This window comes from Ascaphus truei, chromosome 11 (assembly GCF_040206685.1).
Source record: "Ascaphus truei isolate aAscTru1 chromosome 11, aAscTru1.hap1, whole genome shotgun sequence".
Lineage (NCBI taxonomy): Eukaryota > Metazoa > Chordata > Amphibia > Anura > Ascaphidae > Ascaphus > Ascaphus truei.
The window spans coordinates 22,603,963-22,622,393 of NC_134493.1; the positions used below are offsets into that span (position 1 = coordinate 22,603,963).

An 18,431-nucleotide genomic window follows, 5' to 3' on the forward strand; every position below is an offset into this window, starting at 1 on the left:
TGTACATAATTCTTTTGTTAGCACTATACTAACCCCCCCACCCTTTCCTCTATATAATAAACAGGGGACAATTAGTGCTAAGGGAAATATTAGGAAAAACCAAGAAAAGTTGCAAGGAACTACAGTGCTACATGCAACAGCAATAAAAGCAAAGGGACAAAATAATAAACAGGGGGAAAAATTAGTGTAAAGGGAATCCAAGAAAAAACCAAGAAGATACCTTAATACCTGTAGAACTAGGTTAACAAAACACAAAACCTCAGCAAGGTATTTTTGGGAACCCCTGAGCCCCCACAAAATATATATATGTATATGTGTCAAAAAGGAGTGCTATTGAGCGTGACATATGTATACAACAGACGACAGAGAAGCCCAATGCTACATCCAACATGACAGAAATACACAGTAAAATACTAATATATTCTCTTGAAAAAGGGTCATTTAGTTTAACCCTTTGGCCAAAGCATTGTAAGCTTGCGAGCCACGACAAGGCAGACACCCATTCGCAAGTCCTAACAATACCAGATAAAATACTAATATACCTCTATTAGCAGTGGTTGACAAATCACCAAAAAATCTACTCGCCGCACAAAAAAATCTACTCGCCACCTAGTACCAAACGTGTGCTGCTTGGGCCAATATTTACTCGCCCGGGGGTCAAATCCACTCGCCCGGGGCGAGCAAATGTATAGGTTTGTCGAACACTGTCTATTAGGATTAAAATTCTCATTTACCTCTATTAGGAGGGAGAAAGACCACAGTGGGTCTATATCCAGTAGAATGTAAGGACCCACTAACTTGGGAAGTGGGGAGGGGTGGGCTTTAAACCGGTGCCCCAGCTGCTGGAGGTTAGTGGCTCCTCCTTCCCAGGTTTTAAGCCCGCCCCTCCCCACTTCCCAAGATTCTACTGGATATAGATCCAATGTGGTCTTTCTCCCTCCTAATAGAGGTATATTAGTATTTTATCTGGTAGTGTTAGGACTTGCGAACAGGTGTCTGCCTTGTCGTGGCTCGCAAGCTTACAGTGCTTTGGCCAAAGGGTTAAACTAAATGACCCTTTTTCAAGAGAATATATAAGTATTTTACTGTGTATTTCTGTCATTTTGGATGTAGCATTGGGCTTCTCTGTCGTCTGTTGTATACCTGTAGAACTAGGAACTACTGTAGAGTGAAGAGAAACAGAAAAAGAAGCAGCGCTACGGAGCAAAGAATAACCCGACTCCTGACTTGAAAAAGAATGTTTGACAAGCAAAGACCAAACAGGATGGGTGGGGTTTTATAGTCAAACTAGGATAGCATCTGGCTTCATGGACTGTTCTGGTTCTTACCAGTTCTAGGCCTGAACCAGATTCCTCTGTGCACCCCTACAGGTCTACCAGTAGTACTGTGGGGGGGAATCATGACAGTACTCCCTCTCTTAGGCCTCCCTCTACTGCCAGGTTTTTGCCGGAAACCTGCCCTATCCACAAAACAAAATTATCCCCCCCCCCTATACTTGGAATCAAGATTGCCTCATACTCCTGACTAGAGTCTAAGACCTCAGGCACCGGGGGAGGGGGATATCCTTTGTGCTCTGCTTAACCTGAAATATTTCACCGCTGATAGCTTTGTCATCAGCTCCTAGTTCATGAGCCTTCTTAAAATCCTCTAGTGCCTGTTCATAATCTTTCAATCCTAGCCAGCCTTGAGCCCATCTGTAAAGTGTTTTGATGCTAGATGGATCACTTTCAAGAGCTCATGACAGCTTTCAATTGCTGGTCTCCAGTCCGATAGCTTCATCTTACAAGCAACATTGTTTAAGTTATAGTCCACAGCTATAGGATTTAACTTCGATATATTGTCATCTCCCGTGAAAGCTTTGCAGCTTTCTACTTATCTTAGAATCTTATTGTACTTCTTTGTTGCCATCTCCCATGTCTGAGATTTGAAATTATTTACTTTGTTCTTAACATCTATAGCTATAGCAATGATTTTACCAACATCATCTATTTCTACATCAGAGTCCACTGGGAAGTCAGCTTAAGTGTCACCAGAACAATCCAAGGGGGATATTACGCACTCCTCCAGGTCATTCAATTCCCCCCACTCTGCTATCACACACAGCTTTATAAGCTTCTCTTCCTTCACTTTAATATTTTCCTCTTTGTTGTCAGAGCTGTCTGAGCTGAAACGGTTGATCACTATCATAAAAATCACTATTTTCATCCTCTTCCTCTGCATCAATTTCATCTTCATATAAATCAAAAAGTCCCGAAGAACCAAGCTTCCTGAGATACTTCCCTTCCATGTCTGCTCTCTTTGGACTCTTGCCCTTCAATGTCACTGATGCGCCTTTTTTCCTTCTGTATATAAATTCTGCTGCATGGGCAAACCAGGAGCACATGCACGGCGAGCCGACAAGATGGCCGCTTAAGTGAAGAGCTCCGTAAGTCCCTGGCGCTATTACAAGCAAAAATCCACAATGCACTTCTTGGACCAGCACCAAATAGCCGACATAAGCTGCAGACCACCCGGGGAGATGAAAACATGACCGGAGAAGAAGCAGGCAATGCTAGAAGCATCACAATTCTTCCTAAGAAGTACACAGCAGAGGCACACATGATTCCAAGATGGCGGCGGAATGAGACCACACTCAGAGGCTGAAGCTGAAGCAGGAGCAGCAGGAGGAATTGATGACAGTGCCAGACCCACTACCAAAGGTAATCTAGATAACCTATTAAAAAGTATGGTACAGAAAATGCAAATAGAAATGACCAAGGTAGTACCTGGACTAAGTCGTGATTTGCATGGACTGGGAGAAAGAACTGACTGTTTGGAAGAAGTAGCAGACCTACTGATCTCAGCCCAAAATGTCACCGACCATGAACTGGTAGCTTTAAAAGTTCAAGTAAACACCTTGACGGAAGCGCTGGAAGATTCAGAAAAACGCACCAGACGAAACAATCTGAGATTAAGGAATTTCCCAGAGACTATGCTGCCAGAGGCACTAGAAGAATTTGTGACAAGATTTTTCCAGCGCATGTTTCTGGATATTATAGAAGATAAATTACTAATAGACAGGATGCACAGGGCTTTGGGACCAAAACAATCTAACCCTAATAAGATGAGAGATGTCATACTGCGGGCTCATTACTATACAGTAAAATAAGCTAGCGTGCAAGCCTCCAGGTCAAAAGCATGGCTAGAATTTGAAGGCCACCAGATCCAGATATTTAGTGATTTAGTGATTTAGTGTTTGCACACAGAAGAACTAAGCCTCCGCTTATGGGAGCCTGGGGTGAGCTCACTCTCTCCGTTCGGTGCAGCGCTTCCACCTATGAGGGATCCCAGCGTGGGCGGGATGATTCCTCATAGGACTCAATATTCTCTGTAATAACAATAGCACACTATAATTAAAACTGGGCATTACTATAATGGCATAGAACCACACTCAAATATACATCAGCAATAGTACAATACAGTTGTACAATACCCAACACCCCTGTGTGTTTCCCCCAAAGTACTGAGGGTGACCATGCCACCTAAAAACACAGTGTCCAAAAGAACGATCCCACACCCAAATATGAGGTAGCACTACCCCCCTGTTAAGTGTCGATGCACGGTTGGTACCTTCCTGATCAACGCCCGACCAGGGAATACTTGAGAAGCAATGTTGCATCAGGTCCCATGCAGTTGGGCCTCCAACATAAATCCCCTCACTCAGCATCCTGGATGATGTCGGTCCTGTAGACCAGTACATGTGATGGAGTCTCCAACCGAAGGAACACCATGCTGTCTGGTGTCCTGCTCCACTGCAGCCTAACACTACATGGGTAACACTGAACTAGGGCTAACCCTACAACACCCCCTATAGTGCAGGGGAAGCTAACTGTGGCCTGTAGGGATGTCTGGCCTAGCCCAGGGTCTTACTAGCTCCCTGGACACTACCTTTTCCCATGCTGCCTCCGTCCGTACTGAATATCCCTCTGGGTCCCACAGAGGATATTCCAATCTCCAAAATGGCTGCTCGCACCTTTTTCTGCAAGGCATTCTGGACTTGTAGTCTATAGTGTCTTCTTTGTCCCTTCCAAGATGCCCACCACTCCAGGCACAACTACACATGCGCAGCAGCCCGAACGACCCCCGACACCTCTTCCCGCTTATGTGGAGCCTCACTGCCCTGTCAAACAGTGGAGCAGCTCCTCCCTCACCAGAGGTAAGGAGGGGCACTGCTACATAGGTATAAGTGGGGATTCCATTCAAGCTAGTAATTTGGCATAATGGATCAACATTAGTGGTGAAGAAGCCAGAGGAGGGAGAAAGAGCGCTGATTAAATTGGGACTAATACAAAGAAATAAATCACCATCACCCCGCTAACTGGTTCGCCTAACAGACTTGAACGTGCACCCATCTGGACGCAGACGAAGTCACAGAGAGGAAGCAAATACAAAGATCAAAAAGATCAAGCAAGAATTAAAAAATCATCTGGTGAATGAACACCGTACCATGAGCAAAGGTTTGGTCAAACGGACGGCCTTTTCACCACTCTCACCCGGGAGTTGAGGGAGGCTCATTGGCCTTCATGTGGAGCGACCTCGGAGCTGGCTGCCAACTGCGGCTCACTCCAATACCCTGTTCCAGGAAGGAAAAGGACTTGGGAGCTCTAGAAGCCCCTTAAAAGTTACTTTTGGTTGTTTTTGATTGTATGTTTGGGGTCCCATCCTGTTCCCCCTTTTGTTCCTTTTTTTCTATAGAAAAGGGAACCTCTGCCCTCAGAGGTATACCCTCACCCTTCTGAATCCCTTGGGGGCTAGATTGCTGTTCTTTAATCTCTGGAATACCCACCGTTGCAGTTTAATTTAGGTTAGTAACTTTATGTCTTTGTTGTTATATACAGTATGTTTTGTTCTTTTGTTCTCTGTTCTTCCCCTCCGTCCCTGAGTTTAAGGCAAGAGATAGGCTGTAAACACAACTGAATACAATTCCAGCTTACATACAAAGCAACAAAAATCTAGGAAACATGGTATGGCTTTGATATGCTAAAATTAGGTACCCTGAATGTCAAAGGGCTAAATAATCAAGAAAAAGAAAACAAGCTTTACAGGATATTAATAAGCAAATGTTGGATATTGTTTTTGTAGAGGAGACTCATTTCAGGAAACAAGATCAGGCCAGATTTTTCAACCAATTCTTCTGTGTTCTTCGTATCAGCACATGTTAAGAAAAGAGAACTAGCGATATTGGTGAGAAGGTCGGTACCATTTGCCCTGGAGGAAAGTGACTCAGACAAAGAAGGTCGGTTCTTGATCCTCAAGGGCAAACTCGGAAACACAACTATCACCTTAGCTAACATTTGCGCTCCAAATGAGAATCAGGCACATTTTTATGAGACGGTTTTTCCTACAGTAGATTACCCAAATTTCCTGAAGGAAAAATAATTATGGCAGGAGATTTCAATTCTGTATTTGAGATAAATCAGATCCCCCCAAAAAACTCTGAGCATCCAAGACTCAAAAGATACAGATTTAGCAAGATGCATACAAGACATACAGTAGCACTATGGGACAATTGGAGATAACTGCACCCTAAAGAGAGAGACTATACTGTACACTTCATTCAGCACCACATGTAGTATTGTCAAGACTCGATTATTTTTTTTAATTGAATTTTCACTAATCCCAGCAGTAAAAAATCCAAAGATCGATGCAATTACCTCGTCCGACCATGCACTGGTTTCTTGTACATTTAAAGATATTAACCCTAATATGTTAAGACCTATGTGGAAGCTAAATGATTCACTTCTGAGAGATCTCACTGTGGTTGACGAGATAAACACACACCTAATAGAATTTTTTTCTATTAATGACACACCCGATATGGCTCTCAATGATCTGGCATGCACAAAAAGCATGTACTATGGGAAAGTTTATTGCTATCGCCTCACTGAAGAAAAAGCAAAGGGAATATAAAATTACAAAATGTTCAACAGAACTGGCAGAAGTTGATGCCACATATAAAAAAAAACCCACAGACTCAAATTATTAAAAAAAAAAATGCTTACAATTAGGGGAGATTTGAGAATTTTGCAAGTTAATAAAGCAGAAAAAGCCCTAAAATGGGCCAAACAAGTGTTTTACCAAAAAAGTAATAGGGTGGATAGACTATTGGCACAGAAATTAAGAAAAGTACAAATTTGTACAACTATTAAATCAATCAAAATGAGAGATAGAGATATCAGATTTGATCCAAAGATAGTCGAAGAAGAATTTATAGCATATTATTCTTTGATTTACAAAATAAACACAAACAAATTCCAGATGTATTTAAACGACAATTAGAAACATATCTAGATTCCTCTCAGTTACCATTCCTGAATGAGGACAGAGTCCTGCTAAATGCAGAAATTTCACAAGATGAAATACGGCAGTGATCAGAGAACTTAACAATGAAACATCTCCTGGTCCAGATGGACTCTCAAACAGCTATTATAATACATTTAAAACACAGTTAGCACAATTTCTAAAGAAACTTTTTAACTCTTTTTTGAAAGGTAAAGAAATACCCCCCTCAATGCTAAGAGCACAAATTTCTGTGATCCAAAAACTTGGCAGAGATCATAACTATTGTAGTAATTATCAACCCATTTCATTAATCATTACTGATATTAAAATTTACAGTAAAATTATTGCAACAAGGCTAAATAAACTGCTCCCTAGAATAATTAACCCATACCAGGTGGGATTTATTTTGGGGAGACAAGCAACTTATAATATTTGAAGAGTGATAAACCTCACCCATTTAGCAAATGTAACAAAAACACCCACACTGTTAATTTCACTTGATGCTGAAAAAGCGTTTGACAGTGTAGACTGGTCATATATGTTTATAACTTTAGAGAAATTTGGTATCAAAGGAAATATATTATATGGCATTAAGGCCCTTTATAATCAACCAAGGTCCACGCTTAAAATGGCTGGAATCAACTCTGGAGTGTTCAATATAAATAATGGGACCAGGCATGGTTGCCCATTATCCCCCTGCTATTTGCGCTGTCTGGAGCTGTTAGCAAACAAAATTCAGATTAATAAAGATATTAAAGGCTTGGTAAAATAGTCCAAAGAATATAAAATAGCTATCTTTGCAGCTGATATCTTACTAACACTCACCAGACCACTGACATCTCTGCCTAATCTATTTGACGAGATTTCGACATTCAATTTTTTTCTCAAATTATAAAATAAATAACCACAAAATCAGAAGCGCTAGCATTGAGAGTGGAGACAGAGATGCTAAAACTACTGAAACAAAATTTTAATTTCAGATGGAAAGAAGATAGTATCAAATATCTGGGGGAATGTTTGACCCCTTGATATTCAAAGCTCTACAAAACTATCTACCCAGAATTGTTTTGATCAATTAAGAGAGATGTGGAAGAGTGGAATTAATACTGCATTTCGTGGATTGGTAGAATAATATCACTAAAGATTAATTCCTTCCTAAAATACTTTATCTATTTCATAGCCTTCCAATTAATGTCCCAACCAAAGCTATGAGTGATATGCAAAGCGGAATGTATACATTTATCTGGGGAAAGAAAAAGCCAAGAGTAAAAAGAAGTGTACTTAGTGCACTAAAAACAGATGATGGTCTGGCCTTGCTATCACTAAACAAATATTATGCCGCAGCACAATTAAGTCATTAAGCGGCATGGCATAGACCCACGCAGGCGATTAAATGGCTGGAGATAGAAGCAAATGAGATACCTGTGCAGAATATAGATTCAATATTGTGGATCCCCCCCAAAAAATAGACCTAAAGATGTGTATAACCACACAGTTATTACATTCACTCTAAATGTTTGGGATAAATGGGAGAAAAAAAAGAGGTTTAACCTTCGCTCATGACTCCATTATGGAGGAATGAAGATTTCCCCCCAGGATTTATACCGGGAAGGAATAATATCTGGATCGCAAGAGGTATAATAAGGATTAAAGACACTATATATTATTTATTTATAAAATATTTTACCAGGAAGTAATACATTGAGAGTTACCTCTCGTTTTCAAGTATGTCCTGGGCACAGAGTAAAACAAATAGTACATGGTTACAAGTACAGTTACATAAATGAACAAGGTATACATTATATACAAGACATTGCGTGCACAGTTAAAGAAAATATATATTATGAGCGTATGAAACAGTTACAGACCAGATTAAAGTGTGAGAGAGCCTTAGATTTGAAAGAACTTAAGCTGGTGGTGGATATGAGAGTCTCTGGTAGGTTGTTCCAGTTTTGGGGTGCACGGAAGGAGAAGGAGGAACGGCCGGATACTTTGTTGAGCCTTGGGACCATGAATAGTGTTTTGGAGTCTGATAATATTCCATCTTCAGAATATTTCAAATACACACAAATTAGACATTTTATTATCTCAAAAATCTTTCCACAAGGCAATAAACATCCAACTGTATTTGAAGAGATGTACACAATACAAACATATCAGAAAGGGATGATTTCAAATATTTACTCTGTTCTGAGTTCTATAGATAAGTAAGAAAAGCACTCGTATATGACTCTGTGGGGAAGGATATAGGACATTTCTTGGGATGACTGGGCAGATATCTGGGAGGTTGCAGCTGTCTGTTTGCACTATAATTAAGGAAAACAGGTACAAGATTATGATGAGATGGTATTTAACACCGGACAGATTAACACATATTTATAAAGGAGCAACTACTCTGTGCTGGAGAGATTGTGGATGTAGAGGTACATTATATCATAGTTTCTGGACATGCTCAAAGGCTGTCCCTTTCTGGAGAAAAATTAAGAGAGAGATCACCGGGGCACGTGATGCTGTTGTACCAATGGATACTGTAATAATGATTTTGAGGAAACCTGTACCAAATGTATCATATGCTACGAACAACTTAATTGCACATCTTCTGACAGGAGCAAGGTACAATACCATCCTATCAGATCTTTCAGGGAAACATTTCGCATTTTCTATAAATGGAACAACTCACGGCATTTATTAACAACTCTACAGAAAGATTTGAAAACGTCTGGAATCGTTGGATAAGGGCCTTTCCAGAACATATATCGATGATACAAGATATACAAATCTAAACAAATGTATGCAGGAAACTTACTAGGATTACTACCACTAGTGTCTCTTACTGCTCCCTTCCCCCATATTTAGTTATTAGTACTGTTACATATTATTTTTACTGTTTATATTATTATTATTATTATTATTATTTCTGTATTGTATTGTTGATATAATTATGTTGGTTTTATATTCCCCCTTCCACATTTTCCTTTTTTTGTTCTGTACTCACCCCCCACCATGAATGTAACTGAAAAACAAATAAAAATTGTTTTGATGAAAAAAAAAATCCTGTTACAAGGGATATCCGTGCGTGTTTTACATCAACCTAGCAATCTAAGGAGCAATGACGGGGCAGGGATTCAGCTTTCATTTGAATGATAATTTCTTTAACATTTTGATTTATCTCTGGTAATGAGTCATCGACGGCACTTATATGGTGAATATCCAAAATTCCAGATTAAAGATAGACAGCATGATTCATAAATTGTTTCTCTGTGCTTTTGCAAAACACGGGTCTTTGCAAAACATGCATGACATCTTCACGGAACGTGCCTCCCAGTCAATAGATCATGTTCCTTTAACCAGGAGAGGCCATAGTGTAGATCATAAAAACGCAAGTTTTATATATAAAAACACATAGGACATGTACTCACATTGTGTACATACAACACGATCACATAAGATTTTACTTGAGGCAGTAGTCCCTGTCTTGCATGACCCTGACTGCGAGTGGAAGCCTGCATGAACCATCTCCCACTTCAATACCAGTATATGCTGTTACAACACCTACCTGTTACTGCGAGTAGAAGTCTCCATGAACCACCTCTTGTTTCAACATCATTATTTGCTGTTTTAATACCTACTTGTTGTAAGTAGGCATTGTATTAGAGCCAAGATCTGTCATAGATCCATATTCTGTGTTTACTTGCTGCACCATTATTCCCTTTATTTTATTTTTTGGGTGTTCCTGATACCAATGCTCCCTTCCTACCCTGGACCCATACTACTTGCAAGGGAATCAGTACATATTCCCTGTGAAGGTTGAGAATTTTTTTAGTTACACCCTATAATTCACATTTATATATTCATTTGCACTAGCACTGTTGTTTAGCGCCGTTCCAAGTCACTGGGTTTCTAGAATCTATATTCACCTACTCAATCTGAACCTCTCCGCATCTAGTGGAAATCACAGTGACAAACTCTAAGTATATTATTGCAATACAAAGAAGGCATAGTAAAGTTTGAGAAGCTTCACCCTTCATTTTCTGTCTCTGGGATTATTTATCCTCTAAATAAAAATTATAAAATGATGTGCTCTTAAAAATAACCTTTATAGAAGCTTCTTAATCTATTGAGCTTTCACAAAAGCTAATATTTCCCCCAAAGGGAACAGCCAACTTGATCTACATATTCATGGAACCAGATGTTTTAGGGGAAAGCGATTGCATAAAACATGGGCTTTAACGGATGTATAATTTCTTTTAGGAGACAAATTTTGCTGCATCTTTAGTTATCAAAGCAATTCTGCATCATACATTTATAAATATACCCTAAGGTATATTTTGTATTTCATTTCAGAATTTGATTGCATTAAGATGAAAGCATAAACATTTTAATGTATAGATAACTATATTCTATTAAGGGTAGTTTAATACAATTTCAGGAAACCCAGATGAAGAGAGAGTGTGAGTCTCTGTATAATAAAATTAGATAATGCACTGAAACTAATTGGGTCACCTTTGCTGGAGCATAAAAAAGCTTACAGTAACATATTATTTCATTACCGTACAAAGAGAGACTGATGAACATATTAACTGCTATTTATTCACACAGCTGTATGATTTATCGTTAAATATATATATATGTAGTACAAAAAAATACAAAAGGCGCAAATCAGAAAAACAGGTGCATGGATATACAACACCTGAAGGATAAATACGTGAACAAGTCCTATATTCGAATTCCACAACGAGATATACCTATAGATGAAAAAGATACCAATATGGTGAAGTACGTTTATGAATAAAATGATTGCGCAAGCAACAGAGGCTTCTTACAGTGTACTGTTGCGGCACACTTTATTCTAACAAATCACCGGTTTGTCCCTGGCTTGTTCCTGGAATGCGACGCTGTTCACCCGGAGCATGCCGCGTTCCCAGCCAGGGGTCATGCACGGCTGACGCGCGGTTGATGTGTTAATTGATAATGGTTCAGGATTTACTAGGCTGCAATGCTTCGCGTGTCCGCCAGATGGCATAAATTCATGAATTGTAATGCAGTATATATATATATATATATATATATATATATATATATATATATATATATATATAAACTGCATAACAACAACCCCTATAACCCCTAACATACAGTACTGTATATGCACATCAATGAAACTATAGGCCGGCAGGGGCGAGATGTGTTTGCAGCAGAGAGAGAACCGCTGCTCTCTCTGCGCAAACATCGGCACATTAAAAATTATTTAAAAATTATTTAAAAATGAATAAAACACATATATAAATAAAAACTCGTTCCTTACCTTTGTGGCTATGTGCTACGGTAACGAAGCAGCATGACCGTACAGTCATTACAGTCAGCAGGGGTTCCCTGAGCCACAAATCAAAGCTCAGGAGACCCCCTGCTCCTGCACAATATTATTAAAAATACAGAAATGCTGCTTCATTACCATAGCTGATAGCCGCTAAGCCGCTAAGGCAATGAAGGGGTTAACCCACCGTGCCCGCTTTATTGTGGGTAGCGGGTGTGGGTGAAGGGGGTATTTGGCCCTTGGTGTAAGTTTAGGACTTGCGGGGGGGTTGCGGGTGCACTTAACCCCTTCACGGCCGTAGCAGTTAATACCGCTACGGTCATGAAGGGGTTAACCCCTCCCGCTACCCCCCCGCAAGCCCTAAACAACCATCGTTGGGGCTAATACCCCCTTCACCCACCCCCGCTACCCACAATAAAAAAAATTCACACACAGCAGCCGCCCAAAAAATAAATAAATCTAAATAAATAAATAAATACATGAATATAAATAAATAAATTTAAAATACATTTTTATTCATAGTGTAGATGTGCAGGGGGTCTCCGGAGCTGAACCGCGTTGGTTTCAGGTCCGGGGACCCCCTGCTCCCCAAGATACAGGCCCCTTTATGAGGTGCCGGTATCCCTCTGCTTTGTTTACATGCCGCGGTCACGTGATCGGGATAATGGGAAAGGGGAACGTAGGAAATGGGGGAAAGGAATCAGACAAATTAGAAAAAAATTAGAAAAAAAGGGGGAATAATAATAAACAATAAAGACCAATGGGTATACTGAGGGCCATGTCAAGGACAATGGCAGAAGTGTATAGCGGAGGCAAAAAAGGAGCGTATGTAAGATAAACTGATAAGGTTGAAATAATTAAATAAAGCAACTAAGTCTCAAGTCCTCGTTCAAGCCATAAGGTGACAATGTCCTCAGATCGTGAATGGCTTTGGCCTCCAACTGGAGCAGCAATCTGTCACGATCCCCACCACGTGTTGATAGGTTCGCTTGTATAATCGGCATACATTTCAGCGACGAAAGGCCATGACGGTGTTGTTTGAAATGTCTCGCCACTGGGAGGAGTTTAAGGTCATCATCAGCATTATGGTCCAGGAGTGCCTTACGGATAGTTGACCTGTGCACAGCCATGCGTTCTTTTAGCATGCGGCTTGTTTTGCCTATATAGTAAAGGCCACAAGGACATTTAATAAAATAGACCACAAACTTCGACTCACAGGTCATAGCAGTCTTAATGCCGATGAATTTCCCACTATGTGGATGTGCAAAGGACTGGCCGGTCTGTAGAAAACCACAGTTGATGCATCCATGGCATTTGTATACACCAGGTTTTCGCTGAAGCCATGCATATTTGAAGCATTGGCATATTTGGTAGTCGGATCAGCCTGCACGAACATATCCCTTAAGTTCCTTCCACGGCGATAGCACATTCTTAGTGGTGTCTGACAGATGCTCCCAATTTTAGGATCATTGGCTAGAATGTTCCAATTTCTTTTAATACTGCGTTTAATAAGATTGGACGAGGTAGTGTAAGTGCTGCTAATGTTAATTGATTTGTTATCAATTATTTCTGTAGAAGGTAAAAGCAGGGAAACCCTGTCAATAGCCCGTACCTTAGTTAGGGCCACATTAACTTCCGATCTTGAGTATCCCCTATCCAAAAACCTCTTAGCCATTTTCCATAATGCATCTTCGACCAGCATAGGGTCACTGGTAATGCGTTTGACCCTTAGCATCTGAGAGAATGGGAGTCCTTGTTTCAGTGGTTCCGGATGGTGACTCAAAGCACACAGAAGAGTGTTTCTGTCTGTAGCCACAGGTGTAGAAGTGCAGCGCACAGCAAAGAACCGGATCCACAGGACAGCAGCAGTATAATAAATATAAAAGTTCTTTATTGGAAAGTCATGGTGCAGACAGAGACAGAGGTTTTTCCTGCACCCATACCTGTCTGCACCATGACTTTCCAATAAAGAACTTTTATATTTATTATACTGCTGCTGTCCTGTGGATCCGGTTCTTTGCTGTGCGCTGCACTTCTACACCTGTGGCTACCCGAATCATTTCTACCAGCAGAAGCACGCATTCCAGAAGGCACAATGGGCAAGGTCACGTGAGTTGTACCTTTAAACAGTACATAGAGGTATTTTATTGGTGTGTTTATGCTAAGTGTCAGTACCAGTCCACATTGGCAGTGAGGGGGTGGGGCTTATATATCTCCATTACCCACACTCACCAGGACATTTATTCAGGTTACAGACCACACACTCACCCATATATACCTCACTCAATTATATACCTCAAACCCAGCCTACTCCCTTCAATCAAGATATTATCGTTTATTACAAATCATGTCACTTGAGCACTATATCTGAACAATGTTCTTCTACCTGTTTCTGTCTGTAGGTTTGTGAAAAATCTCAGTCGCAGGTCTACCATCTTTTTTATAGACCACTGTGTCTAGAAAGGGAATACGGTCCAGGCTTTAATTAACAGTAAACCGAATCGTTGACGGTATCGAATTCAAGTAACAGATAAATTGTGTCAGTTCCTCCTCCTTTCCACGCCAAATTAGGAAGATGTCATCAATGTAGCGGGTGTAATGAACAATATTGTTGGAAAAAGGGGCATCGTTAAGCAAATGCAGTTGTTCATTGTTCATAGCTATCCATAAATAAGTTGGCGTATGCCGGGGCCATATTAGAACCCATCGCAGTCCCCGTTTGTTGAAGGAAGAAATTCTGTTCGAACCGGAAAAAGTTCTTATGCAGTATAACATCAATCAAGAGGAGAACAAATTCACTTGGAGGCCCATCATATCCCCCAAGATGGGAAAAGTGATCACGAATGGCCTCCAGACCCTCAACATGTGGGATATTGGTGTAAAGGCTGGAGACATATATATATATAAAAATCATGAATATCTGGCACTCCTGTAGTGATATAATGACCCTGGTGCTTATGTCATAAAAAATAATAAAGCATACATTACCAGCAAAGATAAGGAGACAACAGCACTCAGAAGGTATAAGCAGCTGAACGGGACCTTCCTCAGCGGACCGAAACGTTGGATATATGTGCAAGTTTCTTTAATACAGTTTATAGCTGCTTATACCTTCTGAGTGCTGTTGTCTCCTTACCTTTGCTGGTAATGTATGCTTTATATATATATATATATTAGAAAACAAATAGTCAATCATCATTCTGTGGCTAACAAAATGCTTTTATTTGTGCAAGCAGGGATCTCTTCTTCGGACGATGTTAAAATTGATTAAACCAAGAAATTTACTTTCAGATAGGACAGCTAAGTATGTTATCTCTGTGGATTAAGCCTATCCCTCCCCCCTGTGCAGTATGCGATTTATGACTTATGAACGATGTCCAATATGCTTTTAATGAACCATAAGGTGCAGGTTTCTATAGTAATACCAGACTACAAATGTAATCTTTACACATTATTTAAAAGGAATAAATCCCCTGAATTGCAGTTTTCTCTATAAACTACAGTACTGCAAAGCGTGACACGATTTCTTTAATATCTCTCTGCAAAATCGCAACTTTGTTAAGTGTTTCACACCTGAGAATTACTATTCTGCACCATCTGGTTCAGACAAAAATCAAAAACAAATACTTTCCTTTAATATTTAGACATATAAGTGTTTCTTGCTAGATTCCAGCAAGTTGAAATAGAAAATTTTAATTTAATAATATTGGTGCGGTAGAGAACATATGTATATCTTCTATATCATGTAGGCAGTAGAACTTTCCACCCAAATTTGTGAACCGAGACAAAATGTGACATTTTTTCTCAACTTTGTAAAAATTCGCAAGTAGTACTCTCCACAACCTGAAATATGGGTTTTGCTGAAGAGGGGTTGAGAGATACAGAGGAGTCCTATTTGGTAGAGTTCCCTGTTGATATATATGTCACGGGAGACCAAGACTTATGCACAAATTAATACCGGGATTTTGACCTGAGCACACAAGTTGGGTAAAATAAATTGTAATTTATTTCTTTTCAGACAGACACACAAATCTTCACAATATACACTTAATAAAACACTTACTGGGATGGGGGGAAGAAAATCAATTGTTCTTGGAACAAAACAAAGTCTCTGGGCACCCCTGCACGCATTCAAGTGGGTACGCACAATGATCTGTGTAGCAGTTCCTGGCTAGGGGCACAAGTTGCCACCCCTATATTTCTGCCAAAAGGTAAAAGTTTGTTCAGTCCTTACAGGGTTCGTTCGGGAACCCTTAGCTCTAACGAATTCCAGAAGAGGGGGATGATCCTTGGTTACGAAATTATTAATCCCTCACACTCTGGAACTTGGTCAAAACGTTGTTACATCAGATGAATCTGACTGGGAATGGGCTGCAGGCATTTTTATAGGGTTTGGGGTCCTTTCCTTAACATATGCACCCAATCCTGCCCGTGGGAATATTTTCCCCACCTATCCCCGACTTGCCAGTACTTTGCATAAAGGCTAGGAGCTGCCTCCCGGTTTGCACGGAGCATGTGTCAATTTCACACCTTAGTTCCTTAGCATACAGGAGTCAGCCCCTTACCTGGCGACACTGAGGCTGGTGTTTGGCCACCAAGTTTGAAGTACCCATACTTTACACCGGTATCTGGCACTCACAATATCCGGGCCCTCCTAACACCTAGGTTTGCTGAGGCTTTTTAACACTGGACTTCTCATAGACATTGAGACACCATCTCTGCAGGGTGTCTTTGAAGCATGGAGTTGAGAAATCCCTCAGTTCATTCACCCTTAGCATATTTGCATGTCAAAGGATTTTTCCCGGGCCTGCAGAAAAAAGTTTTCCTGCCTTCACATTTAAAACCCACAGTATAACACAGTTTATTAATACAGCATGTTCTGCTTGTGCCACTACTATAAACTTTATATGTGTGTGTATGGTTTCTTTATCCCTCACTGGACTCCAAAAATTAGAGTGTTAGCATATTCCATTCGCGAGATAGCTTATTTAATTGAACGGGCTATGATGTGGTTTTGCGGTTTAACCCAATTATCACATTAATTGACTTTCCCTCTTTCAAGTTATGAAGCTAACAAGGTAGCGGATACATTTTGATAGAAACTACTTCAGCTAGACCGCAAACCACTTACTCACTTAACCTTGTGGTTGCGGGGTTGAACACTTAGAAAGTGATCCCTATACTTTCAACGCGGCCACCCATACATAGCCAAGCGTCTTCAATCAGCGTTTGGTTTAGCGCTCACAGCTCCCTCTTGTGTCTCAAAACCAATTGGCACAGTTTGTATACATTCCTATTACTGCAGCTAGGGAATGCGCTGTAAATTGGACAAGAAAGATGGTGTTGGGGAAAACATATCAGTGTGGTGCACATACAGTTAACCCCTTCAGTCCCAATGAGATTTAGAGTTAATCAGCCGGGTATAATGGCCTGATAAACCCCTCTATCGCCACAATATATACCTCCGTAAATACTCATTTATACAACACTTTGAGAGATACCTATGAACACACACGAGATACCGGTTAAACAAGCTTATTTGAATATGTACATATGAAAATCGATCCAGTTCCCATGTATCTCAGGAGTGTTTTGGGAGGTCTAAGTCAATGATTACTCTCTTAGGTGTTTTGCCCACCCATAGTCATTCTGTTACACAAATACTCTGTATGTTACTGTATGATACAGGAAAAGATTAAAACCTCCTTTTCCGCACTGCTCACTCCACGGAAACAGCCCTCACTAAAATAACTGACGACCTCCATGCTGCCAAAGACAGAGGTCATTACACTCTGCTCATATTACTCGACCTCTCTGCAGCATTTGACACCATGGACCATCCTCTTCTCCTTCACATTCTCCATACACTTGGTATTCGGAAAAAAGCTCTATCCTGGATCTCATCCTACCTCTCCCATCGTACTTTCAGTGTCTCTTCTGCTAACATCTCCTCCTATATTGATCTCTCTGTGGGGGTACCCCAGGGCTCTGTCCTGGGATCTCTTCTCTTTTCTCTGTACACACTCTCTAGGTGACCTAATAACATCTTTTGGGTTTAATTATCACCTCTATGCTGACGACGCACAAATATAATTTTCAACACCCGACCTTACACCTGCTGTACAAACCAAAGTTTCTGAATGTCTCTCTGCTATATCATCCTGGATGTCCCTCCGCCACCTTAAACTCAACATGGCTAAAACAGAGCTCCTCATACTTCCTCCCAAACCTGGCCCTACTACCTCCTTCCACATTACTGTTGGAACTACGATCATTCACCCAGTAGCCTAAGCACGCTGCCTAGGGGTCACACTCGACTCCTCTCTCACATTCACCCCTCACATTCAAAACATTTCTAAAACCTGTCGCTTTTCCCTCCGCAATATAACAAAGATACGCCCTTTCCTCTGTTGCTCGACTGCTAAAACTCTGACTCAGGCCCTCATTCTCTCCCATCTTGATTACAGTAACCTCCTGCTGTCCGGCCTTCCTGCTTCTCACCTGTCTCCCCTACAATCTATCCTAAACGCTGCTGCCAGAATCACTCTACTCTTTACTAGATCTGTCTCAGCATCTCCCCTCATGAAATCCCTCTCCTTGCTTCCGATCAAATCCCACATCTCACACTCCATTCTTCTCCTCACTTTTAAAGCTTTACACTCTTCTGCCCCTCCTTACATCTCAGACCCAATTTCTCGTTATGCACCATCCAGACTCTTGCGTTCTTCTCAAGGATGTCTTCTTTCTACCCCCTTTGTATCTAAAGCCCTCTCCCACCTTAAAACCTTTTCACTGA

At 40.7% G+C, this 18,431-nt stretch overlaps 2 protein-coding genes and 1 pseudogene across 5 annotated transcripts in view; 1 reads left to right on the forward strand and 2 right to left on the reverse strand.

Annotated features, from left to right (window-relative positions):
- Positions 1–18,431, reverse strand: part of GRIN2A (glutamate ionotropic receptor NMDA type subunit 2A) — a 1,360,048-nt gene that overhangs the window by 453,101 nt on the left and 888,516 nt on the right. The gene's annotated exons all lie outside the window — the stretch shown is intronic.
- Positions 1–18,431, forward strand: part of LOC142463075 (glutamate receptor ionotropic, NMDA 2A-like) — a 412,218-nt gene that overhangs the window by 47,456 nt on the left and 346,331 nt on the right. The window lies entirely within an intron of this gene.
- On the reverse strand, positions 1,532–2,229 carry LOC142463641 (peptidyl-prolyl cis-trans isomerase D pseudogene; annotated as a pseudogene).